The sequence below is a fragment of the Meles meles genome, chromosome 21 (genome assembly GCF_922984935.1).
Source record: "Meles meles chromosome 21, mMelMel3.1 paternal haplotype, whole genome shotgun sequence".
Taxonomy (NCBI): domain Eukaryota; kingdom Metazoa; phylum Chordata; class Mammalia; order Carnivora; family Mustelidae; genus Meles; species Meles meles.
Genome location: NC_060086.1, coordinates 26,912,968 through 26,937,908, shown reverse-complemented (window position 1 = coordinate 26,937,908; position 24,941 = coordinate 26,912,968). Strand labels below are relative to the sequence as shown.

The 24,941-nt window shown below is 50.3% G+C and overlaps 1 pseudogene; it reads right to left on the bottom strand.

Annotated features, from left to right (window-relative positions):
* Positions 1 to 3,780: 3,780 nt before the first annotated feature.
* Positions 3,781 to 15,662, bottom strand: LOC123933605 (annotated as a pseudogene).
* Between the last annotated feature and the right edge of the window lie 9,279 nt (positions 15,663 to 24,941).

The window sequence follows — 24,941 nt, the reverse complement described above, 5'->3', positions numbered from 1 at the left end:
GGATGGCGACCTCCGTGTGAGATAACAGAACACGAGCCAACACACAAGCTGGCCAGCGATGGCCAGTTCCCTCCCAGATCGTGACTCTCGGCTCTGAAGCCAGTTAGTTAGTGAAGGAGGAGGTCAAGCTGACCCCCGTGTCCTCATTTAATGTGAGTACACCCTGTTTGTGATACCACTTGTTTTAATCCCCTTCTGATGAGAGAGAGATTCCTGATCCAGACTTGTGGGGATCCCCTGACACCTGACACGTGTGATTGACAACAGTTTACTAGTCACATACACTCACACTTCAGGGGAGGAGGATACTACACACCGTGCAGGGCTGCACCGAGATTGCGCTTGCGAACAGAGAGAACCAGCAGGGCCTTGGAAGGCAAGACTTGCTTGAAACAAGAGGGTGTGGCAAGTCCTGGTTCCCATGGGAGGGTGTGAGTGGCTTGCTTGAAGAATTCAGTGGGCTTCTAGGGAACTGAACGCTGCTCCCCAAAAACCAATAGGCACTATGGCTAGTCCCTGTGATGAGAAGGGTGTTTGGTTAAGAGACCTCCCCTGTGAGGGAAGCGGGAGAGGAGAGCATGCGTGATGCCATTTGAGTCCCTTCTTGATCTTCCAGGTGTCAAGACAGCCCTTAATACGGAATCTGAATTTCAGGCCTTATGCCACAAGAGGGTATGAGAAAGTAATTCTTCTTAGAACTAATAATGGAATTTCACAGTGAAACAGTATACGGGATAAACACGTAAAGGTAAGTTGTATTGCTCTATGGTAGCGATGAATATGTAGGCTCCACAATCAAACACACATTCACAATTACTCGTACAAGGAAACTACTTCGGGATAAATCTAACAGTGCCTGTCCAGGCATCACATGCTGAAAGCACTGATAGAGGAAATCAAAGATATGAATAAATGGAGAGATACCCCATGTTCGTGATTTGGAAGACTAAGCATCGTCATGATGTCAGTTCTCCCCAGATTGATAGAGAGATTTAATGCCATTCCTATCACAATCCTGTCAGCTTTGTTCATTTTTGTAGAGATAGACAAAAATACTCTAAAATGTATGTGGAAGGACAAAGGAATTAGAGTAGTTTCAACAACAGTTTTGAAAATAATACTAATTTGGGATCACAGTCTCTGGAGTTTCTGAACTTAGTAGTAGTTACAATAAGAAAGCCTGTGTGGTATTTGCAGAAGGACAGACACATAGAACAGAACAGAGCAAAGAACCCAGAAAGAGTCCCCACAAATATGCCCATCTGAGTTTTGAAAAGCGTGCTAAAGCAATTCCATTCCAGATAGCTCGGTCTTGTACCGAGTACAGCCATCCAAAGCTTGTGATGAACTCAGAGAGGCCAAACTCAGAAAACAGCAGCAGCAGAGAAGGAGGATGGTGGTGTGAGCGAGGCCATACCAGGTGGGAATGGGAGAGAGAGTGTGTGCCCAGGGTTGTGCGGGCGGGGTCCAAAGAACCATCCTGTGATGCTTTCCGAAGACCGAGCGAGCGGGGAAATTGTCCATTCAGCATGTGGGCACAGGTGCCAGTGAGCGGGAAGGTTGTCAGGACAGCTGCCGTGGGCGGGTCACAGACGCCTCAGCTGAGCCTGGGCAGAAGCAACTCCCAATTTGCAGCCATCTGTGAGGCTTGCTTCTTGCCTGGCGTCTGAGGATCCCGCAACCTTGCCCCGGTGGGTGCAGCACCTCAGAACCTCCAGCCCCATGGCCACTGGTCCGAGGACCCCCCTTTTCACCTCCTGTACTTCCTCCTCAGGGTCGACGCAGAGGACGAAGGAGTGAGCGGCCCTTGGGAAGATGCTTCTCTGCACGGAGGTACCTGTAGGGCATGGTGTCAGGGCCCTGTGTCCCCGGGGGCTGGGGCCTCGCTGGGAGGCGGGCCTGTGTCTCAGGAATACGCTGGTTTGCCAAAACATAGCCGTCAGCTCGTGTCCCCCTCGTTTCACAGCTGTGAAGAGCCCAGAACGGGGCTTCATTTATGGAGCTGCTAACTATGTGCGCGGCCTGGAGACAGCGAGAGTGGAAATGCGGCCGAACCAGGCAGATGAGGTTTCAGCCTTGTTGGGGCTCAAGCCCTGCTACAAGATCGACTTGAAGCCAGTAAGTGTAGTGTTGACAGGGGAGAAGTTCCGTTCTCCTTCTTGAGTAGGTTACATTCCACTATGGGTTGTCAGGATCCCCACCGTGCACCTGAGATCAGGCCAGTCAGGGGTCGGGGTGGGTGTGTGTGTGTGTGTGTGTGTGTGTGTGTGTAATGGCCTTCTTTTTGGGTGGGTTGTGGGTATCAGTGATTTGGAATACATGATAAATAGGACTGACAGGTTGTGTGAGGGACTCACCACCTGGCTGGAAAAGACAGGAAGGAAATAATGAACTGTGAAATTCGTCATTACTGTTTTGCATTGAGTGCTGAGAAATATAGGGTGCATTAGAGTTTGTAATGTCCTGAGTAATGTTCGAGCTGAGACCAGGAGGCTAAGAAATCAAGGCGGATGTGGGAAGGTGGTCAGTTAGAGCCAGGAAGGATGTGTATTGTTCAAGGAATTGAGAGAACGTCCTTGAAGCTCGGGGCATGTGGGGACTGTAGGGTGGGGAAAACCAAGGTTTGGGGTGAAGACTTGGACTTTTTGTAGGGTCTTGGAAAGTAATCCTAGTGATTGAAAACATGGGGTCCAGACCCAAGCAGATCCTAGCTCTGCCTCTTCTTATGAGCCGTGTTGCTAAAGCATTGTACATCTCAGTTTCCTCATGGGAGAAATGGGGATGATGATAATCCCACTTCATAGATGATCGTGAAGATGAAGTGATATTTAACATGAATAAAACACTTAGCGCCATGTCTGACAGGTAGTAGGGGTCAGTGGTGGTTGGTTCCAGAAATAAATAAACACATGGATAAGTTTTGAAGACTCGGAGGCAGTCCGCGGAGACATTTGTGAACAGCTTTCAGGTGCTGCTGACCACGTGTGTCACACTGTTGAACTCGAAATAATTTTTCTCAAATGGACAGTTATTTGCCCAGAGAATCTGCAGTGCCATTGAAATGACGAGAGGGAAATAAAATGCTTTTCAGAACCATGTCCCAATTAGGTGTCCTTAAAATTTCCTGATAAATTCATTTATTTAATATTTGTTGGTAACCGTTTGTGCAAACTTGCTTACTTAAAGTAAATTGACTATAGAGTAATGGAGACACACAGTGAGGTCAGAGAGCTTGGCTTTTCTTGACTCTCTATGGGATAGGTGTTTTCTGTTTTGTTTTTGTTTCAGGTAGGAAACATCTTTATTATTGGCCTTGATTCATTCATCATATAGTGTCCAACATGGATTCCGGATCCAGACAATCTGCCTGGTGCATTACTACGCTGGCCCCTCTAGTCCTGGCGCCAGGCCGTCCCCCGAGGGAAGCCAACCCCACCTGCCCCAAAAGTTCATACTTGGGGTGCTGAGTGCCAGGCTGTCCCAGGAATGGGCCCCTCGGTCTCTGGCCCTCTATTCTGGCCAGGAGTTCTGGGGAGGCCGAGGCTGGAGCCTGGACAATCACTCTCTTTGGTTTCGTGATCATCAAAAAACAAAAAAACAAAACAGAGGAGATAAACGTTTCACAGTCTTAAAAAAAAATAGGAGCCTGAGGAGAGAAGCCAAGGTTCTGTGCTTGGGAGCCCCGTGGGAGTCCGAAGCATCCGTGTCCCTTGAGGTGTGCTGACCCAGCCGTGGCGAAGTCACTGGCCAGAACTGTAGGGCCAACAGAAGGTACTTGGTGACAGCAGTATGTCTCAGAACAGCTGGGAGTTGAGGGAGGCTGGGAGGGCGTGCAGGGCCGGAGCCGCAGCAGCGGACGCCCAAAACTCTGGGGCTGGGACGGGGACTGGGCCGGCACATACTCCGTGAGGGCCACCTGTGCGTTCTCCTGCAGGCGTTCCACGTGCACTGGGTCGGAGAGGCCACAGGCGTAGGAGTGAAGAACGCGATGGCCCTGAGGCAGCCGATTCGACCTGCAGGTGGCCCAGCTTGTCCACCTGCTCCTGGAAGGCGCACACCTGGTCCCTGAAGGGCGCGGCGTGCAGACTGGCAGCGGCCAGGAGCTGTGCCCTGTGCAGGGGCAGTGCCCCCTTCGCTGCCATCAGCTGGAAGAGCTCGCCCCAGCGGAGGCGCAGCAGCGCCACCTGCCGGCCACAGGCAGCTCCGGGAAGAAGGGGGCGTGGCGCGCCCACCCCAGGGTGCTGAAGAGCAGCCCTGCCGCCAGCTCGCACACGTTGTCGGTGCCCACCCCGCCCCGCCCGCGCCTCCAAACGCGCCCGAGCCGAAGTGCCTGGACGCCGCACTGTAGGTATTGGCTCGCAGCAGCTGCGTGATCAGCTCCGACACCGGCTGCCCTGGGAAGTGGTCTCTGCCCAGGGTCGCTGTCGGAGGAGGCGGCCATGGTGCCAAGCAGCAAGTGCGGGATGCGGCCGCGCTGCACCGCCTCCTTCCTCATGCCCACGCGGAAGTACTTTTTCAGGCGGCAGAATTGTCATAGGTGATGCTGGGCGATCTGGCAGTAACGGTTGGACCCGCCGGTGTCACTGAGGTTCGCTGAGGTTGCTGTGGATGCTACACTTGAAGCAGCTCTTGCAGCCCTCGCAGGTGAAGACGCCGTAGTGCTTGCCGATCGACATGTCCCCACACACCATGCAATCCACCTGCAGCCCGGACCGCTCTTCTTCAACAGGATCAGAGTCCCTGGCAGCGCCTGGGGGTGAGGACCAGGAGGCCACTGGGGGCCTGCAAGGCCCCGGGTCTAGGGCTTCCCGAGCTCCGCCCCCCTCTGTGGCCACACCTTCCCTGCCTGGACTTAAGGCAGGGCCCCAGCCTAGCTTGCTGCCGCCCACCCTGGGATCCGGCCTCGCGCTGCAGCCTGTTTTCTCTGGGATAGTTTTTATAATTTCTCTGTTCTTCTCTGTCTCAGTTTCCAGTGCCTTCCTGTGTCTGCAGCCTAAACATTGTAGGGGAAGTTTGGGTTTGGAATTGCAGAGACTAAATAGTTGGACCCAACCCAGTGCAAAGCATGAAGGACTTTATTTATTTATTTATTTATTTATTTTTTAAAGATTGTTGTTCATTTGACAGACAGAGATCACAAGTAGGCAGAGGCAGGCAGAGAGAGGGGGAGGCAGGCTCCCTGCTGAGCAGAGAGCCCAATGCAGAGCTCCATGCAGAGCCCGATCCCAGGATGCTGGGATCCTGACCTCAGGCGAAGGCAGAGGCTTTAACCCACTGAGCCACCCAGGCGCCCGCTGTGGGGATTTTTTAAAGAAAAGACAGATGCTTAAGTCCTCCTCTAGACTCACAGAGTCAGAGGCCTCTGGAATAGGCCCCAGGGTACAAGGACCAAGCATGTTTACCATCTAGATGCATTTCTTGAGAGCTTTTTTGGCACTGGGCTTTCCATTTTCTAAAAAAAATATTCTGCGAGTTTGGGAGAACCCATAAACTACCATTTGATGACACTTAGCAGGGTTCTGTCCTTCGGGTTCTGGGATATCGTGATCTGCATGTTTGGTGTAATGTGTTACAGCCTTAGCTCTTGTCAGAAAGTTACGAATTGGGGTGTCTGGGTGTCTCAGTGGGTTAAAGCCTCTGCCTTCAGCTCAGGTCATGAACCCAGGGTCCTGGGATCAAGCTCCGCATCAGGCTCTCTGCTCAGCAGGGAGCTTGCTTCCTCCTTTCTCTCTGCCTGCCTCTCTGCCTACTTGTGATCTCTGTCAAATAAATACGTTAAATCTTAAAAAAATAAAATTTAATTTAAAAATTTTTTTAAAGTTATGGACTGTTTTTTCTTTTGTTTTCAAATTTTATGTATTTAATAGATCGAGTCAGAGAGCATAAGCAGGGGGAACAGCAGAGGGAGAGGGAGAAGCAGGCTCCCCGCTGAGTAGGGAGCCCAACAAGAGGCTGGATCCCAGGACCCTGAGATCATGACCTGAGCTGATACCAAGAATCAGATGCTTAGCCAAACTGAGCCACCCAGGCACAATTACAGGACCTGATGTCGTAGAATATAAGTTGCAAGGCTAAAGAAAGAGAAGGGAGAAAGTGAGGACTGTAAATAAAAGAGGCTTGTGAGACCTGTTAACCAATGGCAAGGTATGGGTCTTATTCTCACTCAGGATTTAACAAATACAGAGAGTCAAAATATTTATGAGATAATCAGATCAATTTGAACTGTGGCTTGACATGTCTTGATATTGAGAAATTATTTTGAAATGTTTAAAGAGTGATGATCGTTTTGTGGGTATGTCTATGTGTGTGTCCATCAAGGGCAGTTTTGTTCCCTGGGAGATGTTCGGCAACATCTAGGACATATTTGGTGGTCAGAAGCAGGAGTGAGGAAGAGGCTACCCTCATGTCGTGTATGGAGACCAGGGGTGCTGCTAAGCATCATAGTAAGCTCAGCACAGGGCCCTCGGCAAAGAATGATGGGGCCCAAGATGTGGGGAATGCCAAGGTTGGGAAACCCTGTTCTGGAGACACATGTTGAAGCAGCCGTGGGTCAAATGATAGGATGAAGATATTTGCTTCAAGGGGCGCCTGGGTGGTTCAGTGGGTTGAGCCACTACCTTTGGCTCGGGTCATGGTCTTGGGATCCTAGGATCGAGTCCCCAGTCAGTTTTTCTGTTCGGCAGGGAGCCTGCTTCCCTCTCTCTATCTCTGCCTGCCTCTCTGCCTACTTGTGATCTCTCGCTGCCAAATAAACAAATAAAATCTTTAAAAAAGAAAAGATATTTGCTACACTATATTATGAGGTTGTGGGGATGGGCCGTATGTTGAGAATTATTTAAGTTAGTGATGGGAGTTCCTTATACCATTCTCTCTACTTGGGTGTGTGTACGTGTTTCCGTCTGTATGTTTATATCGTTTGTGTGTGTATTATATACGATTGTAAATTTCCATAACAGGATCTCACAAGCTTGCTACAGGTGACATAGAGACTGCTCACCTGGTGCCAGGGGCCAGCAGGTGGGGAGGGTGGACAATCTGAGACCGTGGGTTTGCAGGAGCAGCAGCAGCGGCGTCCTTACTGGGCTCGGTCTGCAGTGGGATGTTGGTGGTGTCTGGATGTCTAGGTTCTCTTTATGCCTGTTGTTTTTTTTCATGTTCTCTCTTGTTCTTTTGCCTTCCTAATAGCCTTTCAATAAATTCTTTTTCTGTTAAATTCAGTCAGAATCAGTTTCTGTGAAGCAAGAATTCTGCCTTACACAAGAAAAGGGTGAAGCCCATGTATAGAGAAAAGGTGATTTGACAGACTGTGGCAGGAGACAGAGGAATTAGACATAGATAAATAAAAATGTATATGTCTTTTATATATCTAACAACAAAAATTTATAGTGTGTATAGTATATATATTTTTATACGCACGTATATATGTATAAAATATTTGAGAGCAAGAGAATCTCATGGCTTCTGTTTTTCTTGTTCTTAACTTCTATCCCTCTCGAGACCACAGTTTAATTCTCCCTCAGGGATATTATGAGATAGCCCCATATTTATTTATTTAAAGATTTTATTTATTATTTGACACAGAGAGATCACAGATAGGCAGAGAGGGAGACAGAAGAGACAGGGAAGCAGGCTTTCTGCCAAGCGAAGGGCCCGATATGGGGCTCGATCCCAGGACTCTCAGACCACGACCTGAGCCGAAGGCAGAGGTTGAACACACTGAGTCACCCTGGCCCCCCCCCCGCTTTCTTTAAATAAAAAACTCTCCTTCCTACTTAAATGCAAGTGGACTTCTGTCCCCTACAACCCAGAGAAGCTCGGCATAGTTTAGACGATGCCGTGCTCACCTAACCACCTTTTTGTTATACCTGCCCTTGCTCACCGCTGTGCAGAGGTTCCACAAACGTCTGTTTCATGGGCACATGATTGTCATTTGGCTCCAGACAAGGAACGAATGTGCTATCATGGCAGCAGAGGCACTCTGGTCTTCTTGGTCTCTCAAATAATCATTGTAAGTGGACATACTTATTGAGAGTTCTTTCTGTCGTACGTGTCCGTCTTTCGTAAGTTTTGCCAGCAACCTTCAGTCTCTGAACACCACAGACTGTAGGGTCCTCAGTCCTTGGGTTTGTGAGGCACGAGGAATGAATGAATCCAGCGGGGCCCCTTGAGAGACGCCTGCTGGACTCTCCTGGTGGGTCCTATACCGACGGACACAGGACATTCCAGCTTCATCGAGGAAGGGGGCATCTAAGGTGGGAGCGTGTACAGGCAGGGTAGCCTGGGTTTTCCAAGAACAGGCTTTGAGGCCAATAGCCTTAGACTATCACCCTAACTCTGCCCCGTGCTCCTGTGCTTCCTTAGGCATGTTACCTAATCTCTCTATGTCTCGGTTTCCTCATCTGTAAAATGGACTGTTTTAACGATTAAATGTAAAAAATATGTTTACATACGTAACTTCACAGAGAAGATGGCACATGGGGAACACTCGAGAAGTGGTATTTTTATTGTTACTCAACATTGTGGTTAATATGATCACAGGAAAGTTCTTCCGGTGTAAAGAGCACAAAGCAGGAGATACTCCATGTAGAGGATGGTCAACCTTTTGGCCCCTTCCAGGCCCTGCGGTTGCCATGATGCCATTTACCCATCAGCTCAGTGATCTCATGCTTGGGTGACCCCTTCTGGGCCAGCACATTCATTATGCAGCCTTGGTAGCTCGCAGGGGCCTGGTCTGGTGGAGAGGGTTTGTGTGTTTGAGTTCTTGGGTCCTGGCTACCTGGACTCCACCACCTTCTACCTGTGTGACACTCGGGACCTAATCACCCCGTGACAGGAAAGCAGTTGGGACTATCCCATAGGGTTGTTGGTGACCATTAGAGGGAATGACACATACAAAATGCCAGGCACATGCCACGAAATGTTTCACCTCATTGCATTTTCTTATTCTTTTTTACTAGCTCCCAGAACAACCCATTTCTGCCCGTTTCTGTGTCAGAGAGGTGAGGTGATTCGCTGCAGGGCTTACTGTTAGGCGAGTAAGTTGAGAAAAAGACCTTGCAGGTGTAGGAAAGAGCATGAGTAAAAGCGGGGAAGTGAGAACCTGCTGTGAAGCTGCAGGTAACCCGGCGTGGCTAGAGAGCCAGATGTGGGTGAGGGAAGGGCGCGGAATGAGGTTAGGAAGGACTTTGGATGCTCTGTGCTGAAGGACAGTGGATCTCTGAGGGCTTTTGAAGTTGGAGTGACCCCGTTTAATTTGCATTTTCAGAGCATTGCAGAGGGGAGGTTGGAGGAGGAGCCAGAGAGACAGAGTGACTCAGGAGGAGGATCTTCTCTTGTGGATCAGGGCAGCAGTGCAGAGGGTTTGAAGCAGGACACGATACGGTCTGGGCCCTTAAGAAAGGCACAGCCCACTGGGGAAGAAGAGGCCTGCATGGGAGGGAAAATGACGTAGTACAGTGCCCAACGCAGATGCCAAGAGCATCCAGCCTGGAACCGCCAGTCACCCAGGTATACGGTGCCAGGTCCCATAGCACGGAGCATTGTATTCAGATCAGATGGGATCGGAGCAACAGATGCTCCCAGTTCTGCCTTGGTCACTAGTCCTGCTTTATTATGGCTGCTCTCTCTTCCCAAGGGGTATGTGTGTGTGTTGGAACAAGGGACCAACATCTTAGTCACCAAACCAGGAGAGAAACCTTATTTTTGTTTTTGAGATGCTACCTGCCTCCAGCCCTCAAAAAACAGTGCAGCATTTTTTGTTATCAGGCAGATGCGATTTCCCCTACCACATCACTGTACGACCTTGAGAAGCTCACCTCATTTCTGTGTCCTTGGTTTCCTTATATAGACAATGGGGTTATTATGTTGTCTTCTACCTAGAGTTGCTGTAAAGATGAAATAATGCATGTGTACATGTTATCTCAGACCATAGTGTGAAGTGCAAAACGAACACCAAGCATTGTTTCTTGCCTTGTCATTTGTGCCGTATTCCCAGGTAGGATAGTTTGGGTTCCCATCCCGACATCAAGTCGTGAGACTTGATTCCAAGGCACTTCCTGCCCAGTGCATTTCTATCAGCTGCTCATCCCATCCCGAGTGCCTTCTGCACAGCTTTCTCCAGTCCTGTAGGACTCCATGCAGCCCTCCCCTTTTCAGAGAGGCCTTCTCTTTGACCTCGTCTGATGCAGGTCCTTCGGTCCCCCATGCTGTTGTCCTTCATCTGGCGTAAGCTCTTCCTTTGTCTCTGTCTCTTCCCGGGTTCCCCACTGTATCCCCAATGCCTGGTACTTTGCAGACACTCAAGAAGTATTGTTTGTCTGGATCAATAGTGTTAGCTGAGGGCGAATACAGAAGCTGCTCCGTGTCATCCAGGAGAGGGCAGTAGGAAGTCCAGGGAGGAGCTCCTAGAGGAAGGCAGCTTGGTCAGCTTTTCAGCAGGTAGAGCTGCTCAGCGGTGGAGCGAGTGCTTTCTTTGTAGGGCGTGCTCAGGCGGTGGCTTGGTGTTGTTGAAGGGTTCTTGCCCTGGGTGTTTGAGTTGACCAGGTCGTTTGGAAGGCCCCTTTGAACCTGACATCCATGTTTGTGGACTATTCTCACTGGTCTGTGGTTCTTTCTCAACTGCAGATACGGCTCTTACCACTAGAGGGCACTAGATGATGCCTTTGAAGGTAGTGCCCATCAAATCCCCACCAGTGAGAACACAATTTTCTCTCTTTAAATTATTGAAATAGAGTTTGATGTATACAATGTTATGTCACTTTGAAGCGTGCAACATTACTGATTCGACAAGTCTGTACATTATTCAGCACGCACCACCATACATAGAGTCAGTGTCTGTCACAGTACATTCTGATGATATTATTGATGATATTCCTATGAAACTTTTCCTTTTTGTGAGTTATTTATATAAGTGGAAGTATGTACTTCTTAATCCCCATCACCGGATTCACTCCCCCTCCTTTCCCTCTGGCAATCACCATTCTGTGTTGAGGAGTCTCTTTGGTTTTGTTTGTTTGGAGAACAGACTCTTCATGGCACTTACACCCAAACACACACTTCAACAACAGCTTCACAAAACAGTCTTTAACTCTTACAGTATGTAATGCATGCCGATATTTTCTGTTTAGCTCTTGTCGTCTGCATTTTCTAAGCCGGGGATTTGCAGACTAGTACATTGATGTTACGACATGGGTGGGTCATAATTCATTGTCTGAAAAGCACTATTTTAGACACGCTTGTAAGACTCCTCTGGTCTGGGTTCCTGGACAGTCTGGGCTTGTAGGTAATTGTGTCCTTTAGTGTGTACTTCGTGTGTTTCTGTGCTGAGTTGCTGCCTTGAGTGGCCGAAGGTATTTGCTTCCTTACGGGTGCCTGCTGAGGTGGGCACATGGCCATCTGTGGGAGACTGGTGGGGACATGTATGGGATTAGCACAGACCGTAGTCAGGGCAGCGGTAAGCCTTGTCAGTGGATATGAAGAGAACATATGATATCTATCTGAGATGGAGATCTGAGAACTTAGAACCTAGCTGGGTGGAAACACACACACAACCAGACACATAGACACACACGGTTGCGTGCTCCCTACCTCTTTGAGCTCACTGATCAGGCAAATGGAAATGAGGTAGTGTGCTCAGAACAGACCTTAGGATGTTTCACGGTGTAAGTAACAGAAGACCAACTGCATTTGATTGATTACGTTTTTTTAAAGATTTATTTGAGCGAGAGAGAGTAGTGGGGGGAAGGGCAGAGGGAGAGAGAATCCTGAAGCAGACTCCCCACTGAAGGTGAAGTCCGGGGATGCCAGGCTGGAGGCCAGAACCCTGAGATCATGACCTGAGCCGAAACCAAGAACTGGCCACACACCTCCATTTGGCTTAAATGGTAAAGATGTTTATTAATTCCCAAGATATCCATTGAAGGGCAAGGGCCAAAATGGCTTCACATGGCCTTAGGGATCCAGGCTCCTTCCACTACTTCTTGTTTTCCTAAGGCTGCTTCCTTACAGTTGGCAGAAGACCTCCAGCGGTAAGCCGGGCTCTAGCTCCTGGTTGAGAACACTAAACCTTTGGTTCCTTGTAAAATAGACCGGGGAGAGTTTAGGCTACCATTGCATTTTCCAGGTTATTTAGACCAGAGGTCAGGCGAGTGCACCATTTTCTGGGTTGTAGTTTTTGTGTTGATTGGTTCCTGGTTTTCCCACTATGACCTGCCTGAGGGATGTGGAAGGACTGGTACCTAATACAGAGCTGGGGGAAAGGCTTAGGTAGTCATTCATGAGTTTTAGGAAACAATCCTGGATCTCCTTTCCTATGGACACAGAACTTGTGGTCGAGCAGAGTTGTCTGACGGGTTCTTGCCAGTGAGTTTGCTGAGGGAATACATGGTGGCAGGTCTTGTAGGTGAGGTATGAGGTGAGGTGCTGTGCTCTGTAGGGTCCTGGGAAGGGAGTTAGGCACATGAGCAGAGAGAGAGAAGAAATGGCCACCGGGGGATGGGGGGGTGGTGATGAGGGGCCGTGTATGTGAGCACCAAGATGGATGGCTGAGTCTCCTGACATTTGTCATGGAGCACGAAATGTGCCTCTGTTGACCCTTGGAGGTAGCCGATGGTCCTCCTTGACCTGGTTCCTGAGAACTGGGCCAGAACCTACTGACCTGATCTTGCCTGCCTCCTTTCCTTCCTTCCAAGTCTGCAGTAAGCCTTGGCTACTGGCTTGACCCTTCCATCCAGCATTTTGTAAGACTGTCTAAGGAGAGGAAGGCCCCCAGAATTAACAGAGGCAAGTGACTCCTTCCTTCCCAACATCCCCTCATCAGCCCAGAGGCCTGAGGTTTTAGGGATTCCTACTTCAAAAGAGCATTCCCTCTCTCCAGTGGCGTATGAAAGTGCTCACTTCCCAACATCCTCACCAACACAGGAGCCTTTACATTGTGGTTCCTCTGATATGTGAAAAATGGTATCTTATAATAAATGTTTTTAGTTTTATTCCTCTGATTTCGGGGCATAGGTTAAGGATCATTTTTATATGTTTAAGAGCTATTTCCGTATCTTTGCCTGTGAACTGTCCAAGTAAGGAATCGCCTCTTTGGCCTTATTAAAGTGATAGTAACACTATTAGGCTCTGCAAGCCCTTTCTATCAAGGCAGTGAAAGGATTTGAGAGGGGAGGGTGACTCATTCCCAATCAGATTGAGCACTTAGCCAAATGACCCCAAGTGCTCGGGCATGCAGGGAATCCTGGCCCTAAAGATGGAGTCTGTGGGTAGATTCTGGAAGAAATGCAAAGACAGTTTAAAGTGGTGGTCCCTGGGGGCGCCTGGGTGGCTCAGTGGGTTAAAGTGGTGGTCCCTGACAGTAAGGACATGCACCTTACTTTGAGCTTAGGGTGACTCCAGGCTTTAGGAAGATGGGGCCAGGCTTGCCTAAGAGGCCTGAAGCCTCTGTCCCTGGCTCCTGAGGCAGCTTTCCTAACCAGAGGCAGGGACCCACCTTGGAGGCACCCCACCGCCACCCCCACCCCCCCCCCGCCACGAGATGGGTGCCCCCAGGCAGCGTGTCAGTGACCTGCCTTCCTTCTCTCTCTACTTAGGCTGGTATCTCCACACTGTGGCCCACTAGGAGAGTGCTTCCCAAATAGGTTGTAGTGAGCATCTTTAAAGGTTTTGTTTCAAAAACTGTGAAGTTTATTGTGGATGATATTCTACAACATGCAATAGAAATGATTTTCTAGAAACGTAAAATGCAAGATAACCTATAAACTACAAGCTCAAATTATTTATTAGGAGAATCAATAGACCTAGAACTCCTGTATCACATTGCAGTACGCTTCTAAATGCTACTCAAATTTTGTTCTTAAGATAGTTCTACTTTAAGCAACAGGACTTTTAGAACACAGATTTTATATTCCTTTCTCCTCTTTTATTTGCCATCTCCTTTACCCATGCTCCCCACCCTGGAGCTGAATAAGTCCATTTTGGGGGCAATGTTTGCTCATGCCTTCCTCTCCTGCAGATGGTCTATGAGGGCAATTTATAAGCATAGAGGCTTTTACCCACACAGGGTAAAGATGAAGAAAACATGGTAAGAAATAGGGCTTTATGTTATTTTGTTTTATTTCATTTTGCTTGGACATTTATCTGCCCCATATTCTGACTGCAAAATATTATTTCATCATGATCTCACATTTTGAGGTTTAACTGAGTCCTAAGTAGTTTCTACCTGGCCACGAAAAAGCATATTTCCAAGAGAAACATTAAGATCTGATGTTTTGATGTAAAACACTTGTGTTTCCTATATACAATCATGGGACATCTTATTTTAATTTTTAAAGATTTTACTTATTTATTTATTTATTTATTCACTGGAGAGGGAGAGCTTCAGTGGGAGGACCGGAGGGAGAGGGAAAAGCAGGTTCTCAGCTGAGCAGGGAGCCCGATGCGGGGCTTAATCCCAGGACCCTGAGATCCTGACCTGAGCCAAAGGCAGATGCTTAACCGACTGAGCCACCCAGGTGCCCCAAGGGACAATTTAGTTCTAAGATCTTTAATTCCATCATTAAATCATTAAATAGATTGCACTTACTTTGGTTCCAGCAGCTTTAAGTAAAAAAAAAAAAGAAGAAGAAGAAGAAGAAGAGGAGGAGAATGTGAAAGTCCTGATTTCTCCCGTGAGTCCAGAGAAAAATCACGGACCCCAAGAAGAGAGCAGACTCCTCATTTGCCTGGGTGGCTCAGTGCGTTAAAGCCTGTGCCTTCAGCTAGGGTCATGATCTCAGGGTCCTTGGATCAAGCCCCACATCAGGCTCTCTGCTCAGCAGGGAGCCTGCTTCCTCCTCTCTCTCTCTCTGTCTGCCTCTGCCTACTTGTGATCTCTGTCAAATAAATAAATAAAATCTTTAAAAAAAAACTAAAAAAAAAAAAAATCAAAAACAAAAACACCCCACAGAGACCAGAGAAACCTGGAGAAGGATCTGCTTCCAAATCCAAAGGGAGAAAGGCTTTTTAAAAAGCTCTTAAAAAAGGAAAGAAAGAAAAAGAAAAAAAACAAACTAAAAGTTGGCCCAAAGCAATTCCACAGTCTGTCCTCCCAGAGGCCTGGGCTTGGGGGCGGCAGCACCTCTACAGTCCCTCCATGGACACCAGGAACTCCGGAGGCGGATCCTGTGCACTCTGATGGCCCCTTAATTCTTTCCTGCCATCAGGCACTTGGAGGCATAGGGTCTACAGAGGCGGGGCGCCCCCCGAAAGGTGGAGAACAGTGCCCCCAGAGCACAGCGTCCACCAGGCCTCAGGCACATCCCTGACTGGAGTTTTGGCCCAGGGCAAACCCCCGGGGAGGGCAGGGAAGGCTCAGGTGTAGTACCCCCAGGGCGATGCGGGCAGGGGACCCGTGCAGGGGGCCTCTCTGAGGGCCGACCCACCAAGTGGCTCCTCTGGGACTCTGGCGGTGCCCCGGAGCTGGGCTCCAGTCTGTGGCGTGGCGCAGTGCTGGGCCAGGACCCCCTGTGCCTGGTGCGTGGTGGCGGCAGGGGACCGGAGCACGCCACCAAGAGAGCAGCCAGTCCTCCTGTTCCGACCCCGGACCGCACCCCCGAGCGATTGCAGCGGCGGGAATGGGCGCACTCCCCTGCCAGGGTCTGGTTGGTTAGCTGCGGCTTCACCATGGCGATGGCAGCGGGCCCTGGGGCTCCGGCCGGGCAGCTGCGGGAGCGGTTCCTAACCATCACCAGTGGACTAGCGCCAGGCCGGGACCCCGCGGGGCGGACTCGGGTCTCTGCCGCCCCACACCTGGGCCACTCTGTGCAGAGCAGAGGACCCGCGGACCAGGCACCTCCACCGGCCTGCGCAACCGCCTGCCTAGTCTAGGCGCACAGCCTCGGGAGGTGACAGAGGCGCGGCGCAGGCGGCGGCCAGTGAACCGCCAAACCAAGGCACTGGCCGAGATGTCCCCGCAGGGCTGACGGGGCAAGGAGGGACGGGACAGTCTGGAGTCTCTGGAGGCTGGAAATTTCAAAGTCTCCGTGAGGTCCGTTCTCTGCGCTGGTGTAGACATCTGTGAAATGCACTGAGCATCCTCTCTCCTAGCTGGATGGTTGCCTGTGACTGTACTTTTCACCTCAATGAAAAAGATACTGTTGTGTGGAAAGCTCATGCTGCCAGACTTTGTGTACTGGGATCCCACTTAGGGGGAAGTGGAGGGCTAGGTGCATTTTCTGGCGGCTGGCACCAGGGGGCAGTCAGGCAGGAGCATGCACTACCCGCCCCCCACCCCCACCCCCCAGCCAGCAAAGCAGGGGAAGGAGGGCAAGGGCCCAGGCCTGGCATGGGAAGTTGCAGGGAGGAGTGGTTGGGACCCAGACCAGTGGCCAGAGGACCTTAGCTGTTTGGAACTACCTGAGCAGCAGTGGCATGCGGGAGCGCGGGAGCGCGGGAGCGCGGGAGCGCGGGAGCGCGGGAGCGCGGGAGCGCGGGAGCGCGGGAGCGCGGGAGCGCGGGAGCGCGGGAGCGCGGGAGCGCGGGAGCGCGGGAGCGCGGGAGCGCGGGAGCGCGGGAGCGCGCGCGAGGAGGGGTAAGGGAGGGGCACGCAGGCGCTGCCTGGAAACGCCAGTTGGCTTTTGATTCTTAGCCTCGCGCAGGCAGGGGTTCTGTGACACTTGGCGGGGTAGTCCGACTGGACTGGACGCTTTCCCACGGCGGACCAGGGCAGTTGTAGGACCGTCAGATGTTCTCCTGGGCTGGTCGCCTGGGCTGTGTCCTAGGCCGTTCCCTAGGGGCCGTGGACAGCAGCCAGACCTCTTTGACCAGGGACATCTCTGATATTAACAGACATGTGCTGGGGAAAGGGACTTTCCCTGGGGACGCCATGGATTTGCCTGATGTCATCTCATCCCAGACCCAGATCAATAGACGCCTCCGTGAGATCGAAACACTGGAGGCTGAAGTGACTCATTGGATGACGTTGTGGCCGTGTTCCACCCAGGGACCCAATACCATGGACCCAGAAACGGTGTGGAAACTGAAGAGCCACATCAGAGACCTAGAGCAGCGGCTGATGCGGGAGATGGACGAACATCAGCTGGAAGTGGCGGTGTTGCAAAACGTCCACCAGCAGAAGCTAGCAGACCTCACTGACCGGCACCGCCAACAACTGATGGACTATCAACGACAGCTGGAAGACCTGCAGAACCGAGACGCTGCCGGGAACGTGAACGAGGACCTTCTTCAGAAAAGGGAAGTGGAGCTCAGAAGGTTAAAGCAACAACTTACACAAATGCAGCGAATGAACGACAGTTTGAACAACCTTGCTTCGGATCTCCGAGCAGAAAAGCAAAAGTTGGTTCTCGAGCTCCAAGATGCAAGACATCAGCTGGAGGAATCCGTTCTGCGCAACAACGAGGATTCTCTGAAGAACAACATTGCTGTGAGGGCTTTAGAAATAGAGAAAGAACAGTTAGTGGCAAAATTGTGTCGGGCCGAAAAGAAGCTGTTTGAAGAGAAGTCTGAGCGAAGTCTCAAAGACTGCTTACCAGTAGATAATTCACATTTCTCTCAACTCGATCAAGAGAAAGACCTGGAGATACTACATCTCCGAAAGAGGATCGAGCAGATGGACGCTGACCATCAGGAAATGAAGGAACTGCTGTCCTTTGCTTTGGAGGAGCAGAAGCAGTTGACAGAATGCATCAGAGAACAAGACGAGTACATCAAAGAACTTAGAGAAAGGCCAGAGCTTCAGGAGGAATTCGGTAAGTCGACCGAAACCTTGAGAAGCCATGGCATTTTACCCCCATCCGTGGAGGGCAAAGACATGCGTCTCCCATCCATGACAGACCAACATCCTCATGTGGACCAAGACCTGGAGCGCCTAACACAACAGAGTCGCGCTGTCCCTCTGGTTGACCCTAAAATCCTGGAGGAGATGGTAGAACTAGAAGGTGAGGTCTTCCAGCTCAACAGGTTAAAAGATGGTCTCGAGGAGGAAATAAAAGAACAACAGAAGATCATTCACAACCAGCAGCAGGGGAAGAGAGCACTGCTTCAGTCCTTACAGGAGCAGAAGGAGAAAGTGAACCGTCTCCAACACCGGCAGGAGGAGATGAACACTGAACACGCTCAGCTCCTTGCAGCGAAAGACGAGACGATTCGGAATCTGCAAGTCACGCTAGAAGAGCTGAAAGCCCAGTTGCCCGACAAAAGCCCACAAATTCCAAGAGAACCCTGTGAGGATGAGGAAGTGCGAGCGAGCCAGCCTCTCCCCAGAGAAAACGGAAGTGAAGAGCGTGATCCATCTAAAGCCGAAATTCAAAGATTAGTCCAAGGAATCAAAGAACAGGAACTGGAGGTGAAGCTTCTCACTGAGCAGAACGTCCGACTGACCGAGCAGGTGGATCGGCTCTACAAAGAGGAGATCGGGAACCTCACTCGGATTATCCGGCAAAAGGATGTGGAGATTCAGGGTCTTTCCAGCAGCCTCTCTGCGGCTTCTCACAGCCAGAACAGGCACGTGGAACAACTTCAGCGGCAGTTGCAAGAGTGCGCTTTGAAAAGCGAACAGGTCTTGGCCGTCCTAAAGGAGAAGACGAGGGAGAAGAGCGATCTGAAAAGGGACTATGAGGAAATGACCCATCGACTTGCTGCCAAAGAAGCAGAGCTCCAGAGGATGCAAGAGGAAAATCAAGAACTGTCCACGAGAGTGGAAAGCAGCGGCCAGGAGGTGTTTAGAGAAACGATTCGGAATTTGTCACACGTGATTCGAGAAAAAGACCTGGAAGTGGATGCGTTAAGTCAGAAATGCCAAACTTTATTGATGATCCTGCAAACACCCAGCACCGGTCATGAGGTTCGAGGAGTTTGTATCGATCAGTTCCAGCAGCTTCTACAGGAACGGGACATGTTAACACAACGAGTGAAGATCATGGAGGAGTGGAAAGAGCAGGTGCTGACCACGGTCCAAAATATGAAGCGTGAGTCACCCCAGCTTCAGAGAGATCTGCGACAACTCCAGGCGTGGGCTTGTGCCAACAGCGAGAACGTTTTGAAACTGCAGACAGCCTCTCTTGACCAGACCCAAACTTACCAAGGACATGAAATCAACCTACAAGAGCTAGAGAAGGAACTGGCACAACTTCAGCTCTGCATCGGGGAGCTTTGCAATGCCAAGGACCTCCTTTTAGGGAACCTTGGCGCGATTTTCCTCCAGCCCTCCAGCGACTCCGCAGAGTCCGCCAACTCCCTGAAGGCCATGAAATCCGACCTAGTGAGTGAGTCTTCTCAGGGGCTCCAAAAGGAGGTGGAAGAGCTCCGAAAATCAGGGCAAGGAAAAGAGACAATGATTCGAACCCTCCAGGAAGATCAGCAGAGATGGATTGCTTCCGGGGCTGCCACGAGGGAAGAAGGCAAACCACAGGAACACAGCGATTCCGAATCCGACATGGAGCAGCTGGAGGAGAAACAGGCCGTTCTACAAAACTTCCTTCAGGCTGAGGAGCTCCGAATCCAAGCGAAAAGTGAGGAGCTGCTTTCTTTACAGGAGAAGCTCAGTGGCCAGCTGAGTGAGAATGAGCTGCTGAGGCAGGCAGTCACCAATCTGAAGGAGAGCATAGCAGATTTCGAAATGGATGTGTGTCGGCTGAAAGAGGAAAATGCCAAGATCGTGGAAAGATCTAGAGAAAAGGAAATGGAAAATCAGGCGTTGCAGGAGACAAATCGGCTGCTTTCTGGGATGCGGAGAGAGGAGGCATCCCAGCACGCTGCGATGAAAGAGAAGGCACTGGCGTTGGAGCAACTGTTGCAGGAGAAAGAAGAGGGCGAGACCGGGGAATTGAAGCGGCTCACCGACGCCGTTCGGTCAATGCAGGAAAAGGCAGCTGTGTGTCAACGGGAGAGAGATGAGGTGGTGTTGGCCCTGACACAAAGAAACGGAAACCTGTGCCCTCCAGAAGGAGGTTCACCGGTTACGTGAGAGAGAATTGCTCCTAAGCCAGGAGCTGGAGAGAGCGCGGCACCTCGCTGCAGAAGCCCAAGATTCTGGTCGCCGGGAAGCCTTGGCCTCAGAAGACCAAGTGGCTCAGCTAAGAGAGGAAGTGACGGTCTTGCAGGGAAAACTCCTTTTGTCTTCCGCTGCCATGGAAGAGGCCAGCCACGGAGCCAGTCTGCAGGCAGAGTCGCTGCGGGAGCAGTTGCACGTGGTCACCCAGCAGAAGGAGGAAGCTGAGCTGCGGCTTGCTGCCTCCCAGGAAGAGGGAAGGCGCTATGAGCGAAGACTAGCGAACCTGAAGCTGGAACTGGCCGAATGGATGGAAAAGGCAGACGCCCTCGAAGGAAAACTGAAGTCGTTACAGGGACGATTGCACCAAACAAATGCCGACTTGGAGGTGAAGGAAGACCAACTCCAAGAGTTCAAGAAACAGAATGAGGTCCAGCAGGAAATACTGGAGGACACACAGAAGAAACTGATGACCTTAGTAAGTCAGTCCGAAGGAATGGTGGACAAAACCCTCCTAAGGAGACTCTTCGTGGGATCGTTCCAGGCAGCTGATGCGGAACGGCAGGAAGCGTTGAGGTTGATGGCAAGCACGCTGGGGATCCGAGAAGACCAGCTGCGGCAGCTGCGCAGCCAGGAGCCCGCGGGTGTGCCCAGCGGGGTGACTGGGGGGCCTGGATCCCAAAGCGCCCCCAACACACCTGCGAAACCAAATCACCAGGCTGTGGCCAAACATTCCTTTTCAGAACTTTTTGTCCAGTTTCTAGAAGCAGAATCTCATTCAGCTTTTCCACCCCCAAAATCCTCTGGTTGTGACGTGAAGCCCCCAGATTCAGGAGGAAGGGGAAAACTGCCTAAGAAACAAGGCCCACCACGAATGAACGCTACCTTGGGATCCATACCCCCCAAAAAAGATGTCAAGCCCCGCACCACAGCTGTGTCTCTTATTAACCCACCGGGACCGGAAATGGGTGGATCGCGGCACCTTCTTCTGAGTGCTGTCCCTGATGCTTTACCCACGTACACACCGCATATCCTGTCACCGGCCAGGAAGGTTGGAAAGGCGGCCGAAGACCTCCCAACGAAATAGACGATTGTCAAGCCAGAGCCGAGACCACGCTTTGAAGATCCCAAGTCACTCTGTGTGTCTACCTTATCCCCTAATATCCTTTTGCAAAATGTCCAATGTTCACGGTTTTGCTTTCAGCTTAGGAAACATATTCTTTTATGACTTAACAAAAAAGGGGTCTCTTAATGACTGCAGATGTATTTGCCAAAGTGAAAACACTGGTGACTTTTTTTTTTTTTCTTAAGATTTTATTTATATTTTTTTGACAGAAATTGAGGGCACACATACAGGGGGAGCATCAGAGGGAGAGAGAGAAGCAGGCTCCCCACGGAACAGGTATCCTGACCTGTGACCTGATCCTAAGACCCCGGGATCATGACAGGAGGCAAAGGCAGACAGTTCATAGACTGAGCCACCCAGATGCCACAACAGTGCTGACTTTTGTAGCAGAGTCAACACTGATGGGCCTGGAGGCTGTGGTCCAAGGATTCTTCCAACAATGTTTGTAATGCTTAAGGTTTTCACAAGGGCTAGGTGTCTAGGTATACCTTATGTAGAGAACACGTCAACTTGTTTTAGTGTTCCCCAAATTTATCAGATACACGAGCACACACTCCTTATATGGGAAACGAGGTGAATCGCACGAATGTACAAGATGAATATAAGGTAAAAAAAAAAAAAATGCAAGTTGCCTTTCCCAGGTAAGTCTCATTTCTCTTTGTTTATTTTTTATTTTCTAGTTTTTAAAAATCATTTCCTTTTCTGTTGTCTGCAAAAGCATGCTAGGCGTAACCCGATTTCTCTCGGGCCTTATGTATGTTGGCCTGTTTAGGCGTATACTATTCTCTGACTTGCTTTTTTCCTTTTTTTTCCCGAAATCACTCTGCCTTAGAGACTATTTGAAATGAAAATGAATTCCATCTTATTCTTTAAATGAAAACCCAGCAGCTTATGGTTCTACCCTAAATTATCTAAGTAGCTCTTCTTGATCAGCCTTTAAGTGGTTTTTACCTGGAACGTCCGTGGTCAGCTCCCTTGTTCATTTCTTCAAAAGCCCCTTCAAATCTTCATTTGCCCTTCAAGGCGAATTGCTCCATTGTACCTTGGAAAGGATCCATTCATATCTCTTTAAGGACCTCATTCCATTAATTTTCCATTCTGCTGTCTCTTCAGCCTGCCAAATACGGTAATTCCTTCCCTGCCTTCCTGTTGTCAGTGCTCAGATTCACCCACTCCTGTCTCAGACTGGTGCAGTCGACTCCCTACCGATCTTGTTTGTTCCACTCTTGGCCTCCCTTGAATCCATTCTGTACACGGCTGTCAGGGGGAACTGAGATGACAATGTGATGTTCCTTCCCTGCTGTAATTACTGGAGGGTTCGCCCACTGCCTGGAGTTGGACATTTAAGAGACCATCTAAGCCCTTGCCTTCGCGGTCTTCATTCCTCTTCCTCGTTCCCATAAAAGCCACCCTTTAGTTCCAGGTGAATTCTTGCAAGCCCCAAATACATTACTGTCCAAATCACTTCAAGCCCATGAGCCTCATCATTGTGCCTTGACAAAGGTACAAGTGAGAAAGATTTCTTTCTTCTTTTCTTCACCCGTTGGTAAAGGGAGGGATTTCCACCCTAAAGTTATGGGATGTCCAGAGGCTGCCACAACTGAGCTCCACCATAATTAATTCAGGGTCTATAATATGGTTATAGGAAAGGAGGGACACACACACCATGCAGGGCCACGGGGGATGTTGCACCTGGGAACGTAATGGACAAAGGCTGCGCGTGCAGACTATGTAGTACCAGGAGAGCGAAGGTGAGCCCTACTTCCTGCAGGAGGCACTGATTGGCTTGCTGGGTCATTGCACAGGCTGTCAGGGAACTGGAGCTTACTTGGGAAGAAACTGTTCCTGGTCCCTGTGCTAAGGAGGGCTTGTTGGCCAGGGGATCTGATCTGTGGGAGCAGAGTGGGAAGGGAACATGGAGTGAGGCCATTTGAGGCCCTCCAAAGTTCCCGGATGCCAAGACAACACTTGCTATTGAATCTTCATCTCAGGCTTTCCATCACAGTGGACTCTGATGTGTGGACATCACTTTCAACCTGAGAGTCTTAAGGCTTAGGACGGGTGCTTCTCTAGGACGTGAAGTCGTCACGTGAGCAGGAGGGAGATGTGGTCATCAAGCCCCAAATGTAATAACTTCCATTGATGTTCATGCAATTGATCCCAAGGGAATCCCTGGGTGACCAAGGCGTAGAAGGAAGAGCTGACGTCCTCCAGCACCATGGAGTCTGGCAGTGACTGTGGACAGAAGCCGCCACCTCCACCTGCAGGTAGGATGTGCAGACTTTGGCTTCAGCCTGTAGCAAGTAGGCCTTGGTGACTCTATGAAGCTGGTGGGGGTGCCATGACCCAGAGAATAATAGACAGCTGGATAGGAAGGCTCAGAGTCTGTGGGAGACTGTGTTTCCAGGAGAGCGCAGTCATGGCCAGCAATTGTTGCTTTCATGGTCTCTACCCAGGGCCGAGGAGGGCCGTTTCTTGCATTGGGAGCCCATGGACAATTGACAGATAGCATGGGTGGTCCAGGGACTCCAGGAAGCAGGAGCAAGGCTGCTACAGCCGTTTCACCTGGGCACAAGCAGGTGGTTTTTTCGAAAGCTTTTATTTATGTAGTTCAGAGAGAGCTCTGGCTGGAAGAGAGGGTGAAATGGAGAGGGAGAAGCAGGCTCCCCACCGAGCAGGGAACCCCCTGCCAGGCTCGATCTCAGGATCCCGAGATCAGGACCTGAGACAAAGGCAGACGCTTCACCAACTGAGCCACCCAGTCACCCCAACAGTTGATTTTTCCTTTCACAGATCCTAGAAGCCTTTTGTTGAGGGGAGACCCTCCCTCCTCAGCATGGGCTCATTGCGATGTAACAGCTGAAATGGGCTTCCGTAAAATTTATAAACAAGGAATATGTTGCCTCCAGAACCCAAAAAGTACTGAAAGAGGTTGGACTTCTATGTCCTTTTTTCTTTTTAAAGATTTTATTTATTTATTTGACAGAGTAAGATCAAAAATAGGCAGAGAGGCAGGCAGAGAGAGAGGAGGAAGCAGGCTCCCTGCTGAGCAGAGAGCCTGATGCGGGACTCGATCCCAGGACCCTGAGATCATGACCTGAGCCGAAGGCAGAGGCTTTAATCCACTGAGCCACCCAGGTGCCCTCTTTTTAAGGATTTTATTTAGTGACTTGATAGAACCTGAGAGAGAGAGAGAAACAGAGAGAGTACGAGGGGCTGGTAGGGGCAGAGGCAGAGGGAGAAGCAGGCTTCCCGCTGATCAGGGAGCCTGATGCAGGGCTTGTTGCCAGCACTCTGAGATCAGGACCTGAGCCCAAGGCAGTCACTTAACTGACAGAGCCACCCAGGAAGCCCCGCATTTGTAGGTCCTTAACAAGTTTGCCAAACAAATATCCTCACAGTAGGATGTCCTAAATGTGACATCACATCTATGTTCCTGGAGAAAGCTGGGTGCAGTAAGGTCCTGCCCACAGTTTGCCTGTGATAGCAGAGCAGTTTGGGTGCCCTGTGCATAACCAGGGAAATCGTGTCTCCTTCAAGGTCAAGGCACGTGTGACCGAGAGGATGTTGAAATGGGCACTGAACAGTACATATTGGCCAAATCTATAATAGCAAAATATACACCATCTTTAAATTTGTTGGACTCCCTTGTGATTTTTTGTAATGACTCTGTTTCTTTATTTTAAGGAGAGAACAAGAGAGAGAGAGAGCTAGCAAGGAGCGGGGGCAGGGGGTGGTGGTGGGGAAGGAAGGGTAGAGGGAGAGAAAATCCCAAGCGGACTCCACCCTGAGCACATAGCCGGACATGGGACCCGATCTTATGACCCTGAG